Raw genomic sequence first — 15219 nt, 5'->3', positions numbered from 1 at the left:
CAGGCCTCCGCTTGAGCTTCCAACTCTACGCTCGAGCGGCACTCAGACAACCCCGCTCGAGCGGCCAATCCCACGCTCGAGCGTACAACGCTGCACAGGAAAATACTGAATGGGTATAATCTCCGCTCGAGCGCCAAAACCCCCGCTCGAGCGTACAGGCCAAAACCTGGGCAACTAGTTTTGGTTTCTAAACTCAACCAACCTGTAACAAACCTGCCCAACACATCCTATAACTCAATTACGAAGTAAAAAGGATGTAAACAAAATAATAAACAACTACCAACATCCACGGACACATGTCCGGATCACTGTACAACAAGGGTAAACCCGGGATCGCTATAACCTCCCCCCCTTAAAGAATTTCGTCCCCGAAATTAAGCACAAGTTTTCAAAACAAGTTTTTTTTTCTCCATTTTAAACAATGTTACACTATAACATTCGACAATCTGACCCATTACCGGCCATCCCCTCCATTTAACAAGAGGCATTTCACAATATGTAAACAACATATGTACTTTCAACATGCATTAACATTACGCATTATCTTTCCAATTCCAACAATACATTCAACACATATAGTGTCACATTCAACTTCCATACGAGGCAAGTTCCAAAACATACATCCAATAAACCAAAACATTTTCAATGTTTCACAACTTAAGACATATATGAAAGCTCTTAAGTTCAACAATTGTTCAAAATTTAAACACAAAATTACATATCAACAAATAAGTCCGGATATTTTTCACGGACTTCCAACTCACGTTCCCAAGTGGCTTCCTCCACTCCGTGATGTTTCCACAAGACTTTCACCAAAGGAATGGTCTTGCCACGCAGGACCTGATCCCGCCTATCCAAGACCCGAACCGATCTCTCCTCATACGAGGCATTCTCATCTACCTCTAAATCGGTCCAATCCAACACATGTGATGGATATGGCTCATACTTCCGAAGCATACACACATGAAACACGTCATGCACTCCGGACAACTGCGGCGGTAAGGCTAACCGATAAGCAACCTCACCAATCCTCTCAAGGATCTCAAAAGGACCAATAAACCGAGGGGATAACTTCCCACTCTTCCCAAACCTCATCAAGCCTCGCCTAGGTGATATTTTCAGAAAGACATGATCACCTACCTCAAACGCCAAAGGTCTCCTCCTACGATCGGCATAACTCTTTTGTCGACTCTGGGCTGTAACAAGCCTCCTACGGATAAGCTCAACTTTCTCCGTCGTCTCCCTAACCAACTCCGGACCCAACAAAGGTGCATCACCCACCTCGGCCCAACAAACTGGTGACCTACACGGTCGGCCATACAAGGCCTCAAACGGTGCCATACCGATGCTAGACTGAAAGCTGTTGTTGTAGGCAAACTCTACCAAGGGCAAGTGCCTCTCCCACGTCCCGCTAAAGTCAAGGACACAACCCCGAAGCATATCCTCAAGGATCTGAATAGTACGCTCGGACTGCCCGTCAGTCTGAGGATGATAAGCCGTACTAAAGGTCAACTTAGTGCCCAAGGCACTCTGCAAGCTCTGCCACAACCTAGCAGTAAAACGAGGATCTCTATCTGAGACGATCGTCACTGGGACCCCGTGCAATCTCACTACGTCCCGAATATACAAATCGGCAAGATGATCTACCGAATCTCTCACGCGCATAGGAATGAAGTGCGCCGACTTAGTCAACCGGTCTACAACCACCCAAATAGCATCACTACCCCGCTGAGTCCTCGGAAGACCTACAACGAAGTCCATAGTGACATGCTCCCACTTCCACTCAGCAATAGGCAAGGGTTGCAACAAACCCGCTGGCCTCTGATGTTCGGCCTTCACTTGCTGGCAAGTAAGGCACTTCGATACGAAAACAGCCACATCTCTCTTCATACCCCGCCACCAAAACTGGCGACCCAAATCCCGATACATCTTAGTACCTCCCGGATGTACCGCAAGGCGCGAATGGTGAAACTCTCGAAGTACTTCCTCTCGGCAAGACTCCGGTACAAACAAACGGCCTCGGTATCTCACACTCAGGTCGGGATACACCGTCAAACCCTTCTCAACTTTCCCACTGGAGATCTTCTCTCGGAGGGATTCTACTTCAAGGTCACCTCTCTGTGCCTCTAACACTCTAGTCACAAGTGTAGGCTGCGCAACAGCAGAAAACAAGGCCGCAGCCTCAACAGATTCGCCCAGTAGCAAATCAAACTCGCCAAGTGCTCCCAACATCTCCCATTCCCGGATGGCTATACAAGATACATCACTAATGGTCTTCCTACTAAGGGCATCGGCCACAACATTGGCCTTTCCCGGATGATAATGCAACTCAAAATCATAATCCTCGATGAACTCCATCCATCTCCTCTGCCTCAGATTCAAGTCTCTCTGTGTAAACAGGTACTTCAAACTCTTATGATCCGAGAATACCTCGAACCTCTCTCCATAAAGGTAGTGCCTCCAAATTTTCAAGGCAAAGATCACTGCTGCTAACTCTAGGTCATGTGTGGGGTAATTCTTCTCGTGTATTTTCAACTGACGTGAGCCATAAGCTACCACTTTCCCCTCTTGCATCAACACACAACCCAAACCCTCTCGTGAGGCATCACAATAAACCGCATAACCCAACCCTCTCTCCGGAATAATCAACACCGGAGCGGTGGTCAATCTAACTTTCAGCTCTTGGAACGACTTTTCACAAGTCTCACTCCACACAAACTTGACTCCCTTCCGAGTCAGTCTAGTCAACGGTGACGCTAACCTGGAGAAATCTTTCACAAACCGACGGTAATACCCAGCTAATCCCAGAAAACTGCGGATCTCAAACACACTCTTAAGCTATGCCCAATCTTGCACTGCCTCAACCTTGGATGTATCAACAGACACCCCTTCCCCGGATACCACGTGGCCTAAGAATTTGACTTCCCTCAGCCAGAACTCACACTTCCCAAACTTGGCATACAGCCTATGGGCTCTAAGCAACTCAAGCACCACTCTCAAGTGTTCCTCGTGCTCCTCCTCTGAAGGCGAATAGATAAGGATGTCGTCCACGAAGACGACCACAAATCGGTCTAAGAACTCCCGGAAAACCCGGTTCATCAAGTCCATAAAGACTGCCGGTGCATTGGTAAGCCCAAATGGCATCACCAGAAACTCGTAATGGCCATACCGCGTACGGAATGCCGTCTTCGGAATATCCTCTTCCCTGACCCTCAACTGGTGGTAACCCGATCTCAAGTCTGTCTTAGAGAAACAACGGGAACCCTTCAACTGGTCAAACAGGTCATCTATACGGGGCATAGGATACTTATTCTTAACCGTAGCCCGATTCAACTTCCGGTAGTCAATACACAATCTCAAGGCACCATCTTTCTTTTTAACAAAGAGGGCTGGCGCTCCCCACGGCGAAACACTAGGGCGAACAAAGCCCTTATCTAGCAATTCCTGGAGCTGAACTTTCAACTCAACCAACTCTGCTGGAGCAAAACGTTAAGGTGCTATAGAAATCGGCGCCGTGCCGGGCACTAAATCAATAGAGAACTCTATCTCTCAGTGAGGTGGCAAACTAACAAGATCTTCAGGAAAGACATCCGAATACTCACAAACCACCCTCGGCAACACAAGCTGGGTCTCACCACTCTCACCACTCTCAAAGCTGGCAAGTAGACTACTAAGCTCACTTTGCCCTCGCGAATCATACCCTGGTGGCAAAACACAACCAACCCGGTCTCCCAAGAAATGGAACCACTCCCCGCTCAAGGTACATAACGTGACCCTCTGGCGGTAGCAATCGATAACAGCCCGGTATGACGATAGCCAGTCCATACCCAAAATAACATCAAAACCCTTCATAGGCATGACAACAAATGGAAAAGGAAGCCTATAGTTGGCGACCTCTATATCACATCCTCTAACACCCTGTTTCAGGATCAACTCACCACCCAAAGGCGATACCACACAAATAGGAGATGCTAACTGTGCTAACTCCAATTCCAAAACAGATGCAAATGCAGCAGATACAAAAGAATGAGATGCACTCGTGTCTATCAACACATTAGCAACCGAGTTGCAAAACAGAAAAGTACCTCTCACCACCGATGGAGCCGGTACTAAATCCTGCGCGGTAACAGCATACACGCGCCCCGTAGGCCCCTGGTCTACCTGCTCACCTCTCGGAGCAAAAGACTGCTGCACAGACTGGGATGACGAAGCTCCCGGATTGGCCCTCGAGGCCTGCACAGACTGAGCTGGCTGAAAACCCTGCGTCTGCCTAGAACCAGACGCTCCCGAAGTGGCACTCAACTGCGGGCAAAACCTCTTCTGGTGCCCAGGCTGTCCACACTGATAACAAGACAAGGGCTGCCCCCTGCCCAAACTCTGACTCTGCGGTCTAGCTGAAGAAGAAACAGCTCTCTGACCCCCACCCTTCTGCGGGCAAACAGAAACCTTGTGACCCAACTGGCCACACTTGTAACAGGTGAAATCTCCCTGACCACCTCTCCCGGAGCCTGCACTCGGCACTGGGAAGGTCGATCTAGCAACACCACCCTGCGACTGCTGAGGGTTAGAACCCCTCTGCTTCCTGCCATCGCCCTGACCATCTTGGCTCTTCTTGGAGCCTCTCTGCCCCTCATCCTCCTCCTGCATCATGAGCTCCATATGAGCTGCAGCGTCCACTAGGTGTCTATACTCCCGGATGTAAGACCCACCAACCCTCAACTTGAGGCCCCGCCTCAACTTCCGCTCAAACTCATAGCAACGGCGTTCCTCAGACGCCACCAGTTCAGGTGCGAACCTGGACAAACTGGTGAAAGTAGCCTCAAACTCGGCCACTGACAAGCCCTGCTGATTAAGCCGGCTAAACTGATCCCTCAGCTTCTCCCTAGCTGCTGCAGACAAAAACCTCTCCTGAAAAGCATTTACAAACGCCTCCCAAGTACCACCAACACGAGCCTTCTCATACTTCCACCATTGACCCGCATCTCCCTTCAGTTGGAAGGATGCCAAGGTCACTTTCAGTGCTCCGTCCTCGATGCCAAGCATCTCGAACGTCTTACTTATTTGCTCTAGCCACTCATCAGCCTTCAGTGGCTCCTTCGGATCCCTGACAAACTCATCCGGATTAGACCAGAAAAACTCCCTTTTCAAGAAAGAAGGCCCTGCCTCAGCTGCCTGACTCCCAGCTCTAAGAATACCCAAAGCTCCTGCTATCTCTCTGGCCAAGGCACTCATAGCCTGCTGACCCACTGGCTCGGCCACATTGGCCTGACCAACTCCCTCCTGTACTGCCGAAATCTCCCCCTGTAACGGTACTCCCTGCCTCGCAGGCCTACCACGCCTAGCACCTCTTCCTCGTCCAGACATCCTAATAAAGGTAACACAGAACATTAGCACATTCACAAATGTGCCGAAACTAAACACTCGCGTCCTAATGCATGGACAATTGTAATTCACTCCACATAAGCACATAAACACATAAGCACTTACGAATTTCATTTCCGGATGATGATAGTCCCGAGGCGTTACTAAAGTTCCGGTTAGAAACAGCATTGATCAAGTGCTTTTCCAACAAGATTCCCAGAAACCCAAGGATCCAATCAACATCCTAGAAACTAAATCCCATACCCACATAGTCACATAAGCATGTTATCAATTAAGCACATAGCATATGGCACTACATCTAAGTCTCTATCAAGCGAGACAAACCCATTGTGATACTAATCACTTCCCACGTACCCAAAGTATTCGAACCTGGCTCTGATACCAAGTTGTAACGCCCTCAAAATAATAACATTAAACCCAACAAATAAGACAGGCATTGATATTCAAAAGTTCCACATTCTTTCATTTCTCAGAGTTTCATTACAAAAAGTATTACATGTTAACAACAAAAGCAAATGCCCTACAGGCTTACAGCTTTCCAAGTTAACACTTGGTTACAACCAAAAGAGTACTAAGTCATACACATTAAGCCCTTGGCTTGTATTTACATGTAATACATCAAAAGTAAAACGACACCATTATGTCCGTCTTAGCCTCCCAAGCTATGTCCTTGGAGGTGGCATGCTTCCTGCACCTGAAAATGATATTCCCATATAGGGTGAGCCATAGCCCAGTAGAAATACACTAAACCAACCATGAACAATGACTAAAATATTAGCAATTGATAGATGGCCAACACTGATACGATCACATAAATCACATATTTATGTCATACGACTTATGAGTCCAAATTACTTTTCATTTTTCCTTTTCCAACAGATAGGCATATAAGCACTACCCACATTCTCAACAGATATGTACAACAACAATATCCACATTCTCAGATAAGCAAATAAGCTATATCCACATTCTACAACAGATATGTATAACAACAATATCCACAGATAAGCATATAAGCTATATCCATATTCTACAACAGATATGTATAACAACAATATCCACAGATAAGCATATAAGCTATATCCACACTTCACAAAGATAAGCATATGAGCTCTATCTTCACTTCTCTAGATAAGCATATGAGCTGTATCTACGGAGTTCATCCCCTATCTTCTCCCAACACTATCCGGTTTAGAGGTACATCCCCTATCTTCCCCTAAACCGCGGAGTACATCCCCCATCTCCTCCTCTACACATAACGTATACAAACACAATGGTTCTATATACAATCACTCAATACATATAATTAATGTATTCTATCAACCGTCAAGTTCCATGACACACTTCATAGATTAGTTTCAGTCTGCCTAATCTTCATGCATTGTCTACAACAATCACGACTATCCTCCACCGATAGCCCAAAGCAGTTATTTCTAAACAAAAAATAAATGCACAATGGATATTCAATCAACATTTCATTTCCTCATTCCTCACAATTTATTATCCCAATTAATTAAACAATGTAATTAGGTCAATTCCCATAATTAACATTTCAACCCTTAGGTCCCATTTTCATCAATGATTTAACATTTATTCCATTTCTCTATTCCAAACATGCATCTAGGTTTATTATGAATAAAACCCCAACTTTTGTAAAATTACACAAAAGCCCCAAACTTTCACAAATTACCAAACCAACCCCAACGTCTCAAAATACCAAAATTTAAAGACAAAATCCATAGAGAGGAGTAGGATATCCCTACCTCAAATTCGGAGTCCCAAAGGAGAAGACGACAAAACCCAACGTGCTCCAAAACCCGAGATTTTCAGATTAAAAAGTAGCCCTCGACGATCAACAACTTTTTTGTAAAGGCCAAAGGTGAGTAAATCACTCCTACTAGATCAAAACCTAGAGAGAAGGTAGAGTTCTAGAGTGAGAGGCTCAACAATGGTGATTTTGGAAAAGTAAGAGAGAGAAGAGAAAGTAAAAAGTGATTTGAAAAGTCACAATTTTGGGACTTAAACCCAGTCTCCCGCTCGAGCGTAAAACACCCCGCTCGAGCGTCACTCACAGACTCCCGCTCGAGCGTCCAAACTTCCGCTCGAGCGCCGGATGCACTCTCCCAGCATTTATACAGAACCAGGCCTCCGCTCGAGCTTCCAACTCTACGCTCGAACGGCACTCAGACAACCCCGCTCGAGCGGCCAATCCCACGCTCGAGCGTACAACGCTGCACAGGAAAATACTGAATGGGTATAATCTCCGCTCGAGCGCCAAAACCCCCGCTCGAGCGTACAGGCCAAAACCTGGGCAACTAGTTTTGGTTTCTAAACTCAACCAACCTGTAACAAACCTGCCCAACACATCCTATAACTCAATTACGAAGTAAAAAGGATGTAAACAAAATAATAAACAACTACCAACATCCACGGACACATGTCCGGATCACTGTACAACAAGGGTAAACCCGGGATCGCTATAGCGGGAATCAAATTTTGTGCTTTTTTTTTTTTTTCACCACATCAAGCATAATTGGCTCAAATGAAAATTTAAGGTAGGTTCGACAACATTTATGTTTTTAATTTATGTTTACAAAAATTTTATAAATTAATTTTTGTTCATTTTTAGAAAAATATAAATTACAAATGCGTTTGAACAAAATATTTTTAAAAAATTAAAAACATATACTAAAAAACATGTTTATCCAGGCCTAAAATATTTATATTTATTTTTTATTATTTATGATAATGAGATCATACACATTTTAATTGAAAAAAAAAAAACTTATTGAAAAAATTTTATTTGAAAAAAAATATTTAAAAAAATAATTAAAAAATTAATTAAAAAAAATATTTGAAAAAATAATTAATTAAAAAAATATTGTTAGTCAAATTTTTAGATTTCTGTTTAAAAACTAACGTAAACTCATTTTTTGAGAGAGATGAGTGAAAGAGAGAGAGAGAGAGAGAGAGAGAGAGAGAGAGAGAAATAAAAATAAAAAGAGAAACAAGATGAGTGAGAGAGAGAGAGAGAGAAAGAAAGACAGCACAAAGAGATGAACAAGAGATATAGAGAGAGAATGAGAGAGAAGAAAGATGAGCAAGAGAGATAAGAGAGCCAGAGAGAATAGTGATGAGTGAGAGAGAGAAAGAGACACACACACACAGAGAAAAAAAGAGAGAAAAACAAGATGAGCGAGAGATAGACAAAGAGAGAGAGGGAGAGAGAAAGAGAGAGAGAGAGAAACAGCAAAGAGAGATGAACAAGAGATATAGAGAAAGACATAGAAAGAGAGAGAGAGAGAGAGAGAAATATAATCATTACTTTTCAAAACTCATAACCAAACACATAATTCAAAACTCTTTTCAAAATTTAATTCAAATCAATTTTTTAAATATTTTAAATATTTAAATATTTTAAAAATATTTTAATTTTGTGAGAGACAGATAAAGAAGAGAGATAGAGAGAGAGAGAGAGAGAGAGAGACAAAGTGGTTTTTAAAAGTATATTTTCTTATAGTGGATCGATAAATCGAGAAGGAGCTTGATAAATAGAGAAGATAGGAGTGAGAGAGTGAGCAAGGCGAACATAATGAGGGAGAAATAGATAAGTAGACAGAGAGAGAGAATAGTAATGAGTGAGAGAAAGACAGGGAGAGAGAGAAATAGACAGAAAAAGAGATAGAGAGAGAAAGAGAGAGAAATAAGAGATGAGCGAGAGATAGACAAAAAGAGCGAGACATAGAACGAAAAGAGATGAGCGAGAGAGAGAGACACAGAAAAATGGAGACAGAAAGAGAAGAGAGATAGGCGAGAGAGATAAAAAGATAAGAGAGAGAGAGAGAGAGAGAGAAAAGAAATGAGAGAGATAGAGAGAAGAGAGATGAGCGAGAGAGAAAGAGAGAGAAAACAGATGAGAGAGATAGAGAGAAGAGAGATAGGCAAGAGACACAGAGAGAAAATGAGAGAGAGAAACAGACAGACAGAGAAACAAGAGTGATAAGTGAAAGAGATAAAGAGAAGAGAGAGTGATAGAGACAGAGAGACAGAAAGATGAAAAAATGAATGAAAAGAGAAATGTTATATCAAAAGAGTAAGACGACATTGTTTTTTTTTAATTTTTTTTACGACAGAAAAATACCGTTGAATTTATTCAAACCCTTTTGTGACTGTATATATATGAAGTTGTCTCAAAACCACAATCACTATACTAGGTTAGAGTTTTCCAAAAACTCTTTTGAGAAAATTATACTTTCTTGTTCTCCGTGTTATATTGTTTTTACTGAATTTTTTTAATATTTTAAGTATTTTTTAAATTTTTAGATACACCTAACATAAATACACCTAAAAATTGTAAAAAAAATCTTTTAAAAATTCACTAAATACCAAAAATACAATAATTCAATACATTTTTTTATATTTTTATGTATTTATTAATTTTTAAAAATATTTTTTCATAAATTTTTTATTTTTTAGATACATCTAAGTAAAGTGCATCTAAAAAAATATTTAAAATTTTAAAACTATCCACTAAAAATAAAAATAAAAAAACGAAAGTCACTTTTTGCGACGGCACCATTTACCGTCTCAAAAAAGCAGAGTATTTGCGACGGCACCATTTGCCGTCTCAAAAAGCAGAACATTTGCGACGGCACTATTTGCCGTCTCAAAAAATGAGAGTATTTGCGGCAGCAGAAAAACGTCGCAAATACTCTCATTTTTTGAGACGCAAATACTCTGCTTTTTTGAGACGGCAAATGGTGCTGTCGCAAAAAGTGACTTTCTGAGACGGCAAGTGTGCCGTCGCAAATAGTTCCGTCTTTTAAGCCCACTTTTCTTGTAGTAGATGAAATGATGAATAATTAAATATACATATTCCCTCTCGTTATACGACAATGACATTTACATACAAATAAAAAAAATGGACTGAGACTTACAATAAAAGAGAGGACACTACTCTTTATAAAAAAATTGCACTTAGCCGAACAACAAATGAAGTAGTACAATCTATCACTACATTACACTTATGAAATAGTAAAAACCATTGTTTGATCTTCAAATCCGAAAAGCATTCCTTGTACACACGTACAGGCAGGGGGTAAGCAACCACTAGCTCACCAAGCAATCTCATATTAAAACATTAGAAGATATGAGGATGCTAAAATACTCGTACATATACATGAAATCATATCATGTCAAAACCATATGATTTTATTACATAATCTCTTAAATTCAATTTATTTAATTAACCATAACAAATAAACTTAAATAAATAAACATGTTTCAATAGTAACAAAACATCATTTTCAATTTATTCAATTATCTCACTATCAATTGAGTTAAATAATTAAACAATTCATCAAATTCATTTTATACAGTCTTATGAGATGAATGCATATGCCATGTTATGCCCAAAATATTTTTCTCATCTTTTGAAAATCTTACGCACAATGCCATTTTGAAAACATATTAATCCAACAATTTCAATAAAATTCCAAGATGGTAAATACAACTCAGGTAATCCCTAGGCTGGTGTTTACAAGTAGACTATACGAGTACTACCAATTTGTCATTTTTACCAGTATTAACTGGAAGGCTCGACACCTATCATCTACACCACCTTTCAATCTCTAGGCTGGTGTCTGCAAGTAGACTATACAAGTACTACCAATTTGTCATTTTTACCAGTATTAACTGGAAGGCTCAACACCTATCATCTACACCACCTTTCAAGACTTACCACCGTATTTATCCCAAAATCATTTCATAAAAACTTGTTTCCCAACATTACTTTCTCAATGCAAAGTTTTTCCAATTCAATTTCAAAACTCATCATTATTAAATGAATTGATATGCTAATGCAATGATTAATAATACAATGCAATATTTCTTCCACTTTTAATACTTCCACACAATATTCACATTGTGATCAAAATTCTCATTTCTCATTTCAATATAATTTCTCAAGATGAATAAAAATACTTTTACTCCAATTCATCCATAGGACAACAAAATTTTCACACTTAGCGTAATCTCAACCATTTAGTCACTTCAAGACTATATCAACATTTTAAACAACAATTTTCAAAACTTCAACAATTCTCATATTCCATGAAAACCATCATTTATATGTAAACAAATAAACAATTTTTCAAACATCATTTATTTTGGCATACAAAGTAAATATAACAACATCTTCAAAGATTGTCAACATATTTCTTAAAAATTCTCAATTTTTAGATTTTTTTCACCAAAACCACTCATCTTCATTTATTGAAAGAAAGTCACCAAAAACATCTCTCTTCAATTCTCATAGTTCAAAACCCTCAATTTCTATTTTAAAGGGAACAAGAAAGTAAATCCACTTTAAAAAAAACAAAAAAAAAACTCTCATCTTCTTGAATCAACAATCAATTTTCAAAACAAATCAAAGGATGATTTCGAAAATCATCTAGATCTTACAAAAACATATATATAACTATACTTCAACATAACCATTTTTCATGCCAAGCTATTTAAAGAGGTAATATTTTTACTAAATTCTCTACCAATAACAATTTCACAACTTTTTCTAAAATTATTTAACCAACATGATATTTACATAAAAAATTATGAAATATGCCCAATAGTAACATTTTCAAGATTATGAGTTCGAAAGTCCACATTTCACATTTTTATTTTCATAAAAATGAACATAACTTAATCATCAACATATTATCTTTTATAAAATATCATGAATACAACATTTTTAGAGTTTTTAATCCCAAAATAACTCTATAATTCCTACTTAAGCATTTACTCCATATTCTTCAACATTAATTTATTTTTCTCAAAAATCAATTCCAAATCAAAGATAAAAAAAAAATCAACTTTATATTTTTCAAAATAAATCATCTAATCATAATATGATGTAAATACAATCATACAACTATTAAATTTTATTTTCGGATTTCTTCGCAAAATTATCAACACAAAATGATTTTTCCAAATCAATCTCAAAATGTCAACATTCTTAACATTTCAACATAATTTTTCTTCCAAAAATTACCAAACAAAAATCTGAATATATATATATATATATATATACATGCAATACCACTTATGATGATATATTTTCTCAAAATAACCCTAACATGGCTTTAATGTAAAAATATGAAGAAAGTCCCTACGTCAAATATAAAGAAAGGAAAATCTGAAAATGCAAAATCACCATTGCGAAGATCACGACGAGCTCTCCAACTTTCATAAATCTCACTCTAAAGACTTCCACTCTAAGCTTAAAGCTTGAATAACAATGGAGAACAAAGAAGAGAGAGAGAGAACCAGTGTATATATGTGCTTTTATGCCCAGCTCAAAGGAAGCTCTCCTCCCCTCCACCCACCAGAGAGAGAGAGTGAGATATCTTTTTTTTTTTTAGCCCCTGTGTCCATCCTATCAAAACAATAATAAAAATAAAATCCCTTGTGCCACCGTCCCCTTATCATTGTGAAGAGAGAGAGAGAGAGATAGAGAGAGAGAGAGAGAGAGAGGGGGCCATCCCATGTGTGTGTGTTTTTGTGTTTTTTTTATTTATTATTTTCTATTTATAAAATATATAAATTTATTACCATATGGTACACACCATAAAATCAACTATTAAATATTTATTATAACCCCTATATAATAAATAATAAAAATAATGTGGTTACTACCAATCACATATTTAAAAAGGACCAAACAGTTGAACATGAGTCATTAAACAAACTCAAATTAAATTAAATTTAAGTCATGGGTTCCACCCATAAGCCAAACATGGTCCAATTATATACCAAAATAGACCCAACTAATTTATCCAAATCATGATCCAGAGTAATTGTGAAACAGAGGCTAATTGGAGCATCTCAGTGGATTTCCGCGCAAGGCAGCCCAGACATGCATCATCCATCATCTGAAGAAGAGTCAAGGCAGTCCCTGGCTTGCATGCCAGTTTATCAGTTTTCTTAGTTAATTTGTAAATTAATTAGGAATTTGTTTATATTTGGACTATATTATTTGGACTGTATTATTTATTCGGACCCTCTGCGCGAGGGCGTAATTGTAATAAGTGTGCGTGTGTGTGATGTATGTCTTCCAACCCCACGTCTTTCTCCCTTTTATTTACCTGCTTATGATGGTTAGATTAGGGCATGTTTCGATTAGCATACAGTATGATAGCATGTTTGCATTCATTCATCTGTATTGCATGCACCGGGCTCGGCGCACCATACTAACTGCATTGTATTTTCAATTCCAAATTGAATACATGTTAGCTGTACCATTTCATATGCCATGTTTAGAATAGCCGAGCCTGCTATAGTTGCATTTTTGCATGTGTTGCATTAGGCATTTCTGTATAGTTAGGATCATACATGGATTTCTAACATTTTCTGTTTTGGCTTGGAGTACTCGGTGAGTTTTATGCTTTAGCATCCTTGCATGTGTGTGAGTGCTGCCATGAATAGCATGCTTACCATGAGGCTATTTGCTTATGTGATATAACTGCCTGAATGCCTGTGGGTGAAGGTTAGGTTATTTGGATTGGAACAAATCATTGACTGTGAGTTTTAAGCCCACTAGATAGTGGCAAAACCATTTTTTCTAAGCCCACCCGAGGGTGGCAAATCCACGTCTTAGCCTACTTGCGAGTAGCACCATCAAACCATTTTCAAACAAACAAACATGAAATGTTTTGTTCCAATTCAGGCGACCCAGTCTATACTTGTATGCTGTGCACATCACATAGTAAATCTAGGCTAATAACCGGAATAAGAACACACAATGTTTTCAAAACTTGATATCATGGTTAGTAGAGGCCGATCTTTGATCGGGCAAGCGGGGGTGCTCACGAAGTGACCTTCCCCAATCGTACCCAAGTTCCCGAGCCGAAGGAACTTTGGTGATGACGGACACGTGGCCTTAGGCAAACGAGTCAGAGTTTCCTAAATTTTCCAAAATAAAATATTTAGGTGGCGACTCTGTATCTGGCAAAGCAGTCCATGTTTGGCACTTCTTTCAAAATCTATTTTCTCAAAACGATTTGCCGGATTTGGACTCTTTGGTTCAGATTATGAACCGTGACAATTTGAGAGTCTTGAGCTGTAGTGAGCCCAATATCGAACGGAACGGGGAACTCCACCCTCCCGGGGCGTTCGGGGACGTCTACAGTTTCTGGCGACTCTGTTGGGGATTTAGAGAACTTGACTCGAACTCATGATATCTGTTTTTGACTACACTTATGTGTTTCTTTGCATTGCATTTGCATTAGTGCGCCTAGGACACTGTGTTTGCCATCTGCTATTCCTGAACGGTTTGCCGGAGGCATGTCTTGTCAAGGCATGACCATAAGGCTGACCGGTTGTGGGCTCTGCCAGTATGGGAACACAAACCCTGGTTTTACCGGGGCACCCTCTTTGACCATTCGACCTAGTGCATATTCGGATCCGTAGTGACCATTCCAAACTAGGACAGGTTGCTTACCCGTTTATAGGTTGTTTGAAACCGCTGCGTGCGTAGTGAAACCCTAGCTCCTGACAAAATAGGACAGGGAAAACCCTACCCCAACATAGGGGTGTTTTGGCTCTCACTTATCTGTTATGTGCTTTTAGAGTGCGTCGCTATAGGAATGCATGTATCAGTTTACGAGTTTGGGCATCAGGCCTGCGGGCATCAGTCAGTATTCGAGAATCAGTTATCTGCGGGTATCAGAGATTCAGTTTTGGGGGCAGTGATTCAGGGATAATAATCAGTGTTGGAGGACAGTGTGTATTCAGCTTGTCAACCGTGTGTTGTTATGCCCGACTGTGTGTCATGCATTTACT

This window comes from Camellia sinensis, chromosome 6, assembly GCF_055761805.1.
Source record: "Camellia sinensis isolate YWXY chromosome 6, ASM5576180v1, whole genome shotgun sequence".
In the NCBI taxonomy this organism is placed as follows: domain Eukaryota; kingdom Viridiplantae; phylum Streptophyta; class Magnoliopsida; order Ericales; family Theaceae; genus Camellia; species Camellia sinensis.
The sequence above is the reverse complement of the archived record's forward strand: the minus strand, read 5'-3'. Positions refer to the sequence as shown.